Source organism: Pteropus alecto, unplaced genomic scaffold, assembly GCF_000325575.1.
Source record: "Pteropus alecto unplaced genomic scaffold, ASM32557v1 scaffold21, whole genome shotgun sequence".
Lineage (NCBI taxonomy): Eukaryota > Metazoa > Chordata > Mammalia > Chiroptera > Pteropodidae > Pteropus > Pteropus alecto.
Genome location: NW_006436282.1, coordinates 24,367,997 through 24,369,095, shown reverse-complemented (window position 1 = coordinate 24,369,095; position 1,099 = coordinate 24,367,997). Strand labels below are relative to the sequence as shown.

At 45.7% G+C, this 1,099-nt stretch overlaps 1 non-coding gene and 1 pseudogene across 1 annotated transcript; both read right to left on the bottom strand.

Moving 5' to 3' along the window:
• Positions 1-645: 645 nt before the first annotated feature.
• Positions 646-764, bottom strand: LOC112479907 (annotated as a pseudogene).
• A 9-nt stretch (positions 765-773) lies between these two features.
• Positions 774-846, bottom strand: TRNAV-UAC. The gene has a single exon. It is a non-coding gene; the product is annotated as a tRNA-Val (tRNA).
• Between the last annotated feature and the right edge of the window lie 253 nt (positions 847-1,099).

Here is a 1,099-nt window from a genome sequence, read left to right as displayed (position 1 = left end):
GTAGGGAAAAAGTGTCCACTTGGTACTTATAACATAATAAATTAGATAATTACATATTACATAATATGTTAATAATTACATAAGTGATAATTACTTATTACAGCTGCTCTCTATAATCAATAAATTCTAGAACACAACCTCCTTTCACTTAGCCAGTGAGAGACAAATGAGTAGTAGGGAGAGGCGCAGTCATCAGCTCTGAAAAGGGACATGTTCCATTCTTGATAGACTTATGCTTCGGGTCCCCTTCCACCCCAGCCAAGTAGCCTTACCTCTTAGTGTATCTGAGACCAACTGCAAACTCTCTGGCAGAGAGCACATCCTTTTAAGGTCAATGTCATGTGCAGGCTGACAGGAAGCATCTGTTACTTTTGAGCACTTATAGACGTGTTGGTTAGAGGGTGGGGAGATGCGATGGGGAGTCTCAGGTAAAGAAGGCAAAAAGGTGTCACCGTAAGAATCAGTTCTGATGGGTGGTAGCAACGGTCCAATGCATGGTATTGAGAAAGATCCCAAGACTTGCCAGGGAAAAGTTGCTCCATTGGTTTTACCCACCGTAAACACTAGAAGTGGTCGTGGTGTCATGGCATGAGTGTCGCGAGCCCTCTGCCATTTTTTATTTTTATTATTTATTATTATTATTTATGCCTACAGCACCTGGTTGTCCTAGGTGGTCATCCATCCAAGTACTAACCAGGCCCAACCGTGCTTAGCTTCTGAGATCAGACCGGATTGAGCTTGTTCAGGGTGGCATGGCCATAGACCATGGACCGTGGCTCCACTGGGGCGCGAACCCAGGACCTTCTGCGTGTAAAGCAGATGTGCTAACCGCTACACTATGGAGCCACATCACCCTCTGCTATTTATAGGTGTCTGGAATGCAGTGTAAGAGAAAGAGGAAATCTGGGAAAAAGACACATCCTAGGTGTTTTGAAAGTAACAGTCAGTCTCCTTCCAAAAAGACTCCCCCCTACAAGGCAGGAGAACAATAGGCTGAAGTAATATCCCAGTGGAGAATGGTGCTGAGCCGCTGGAGAGAGTCATGTGCCAGTCTCAGTGAGGAGCTGATCCCCAGGACGGACATGAGGGACACTGAGCT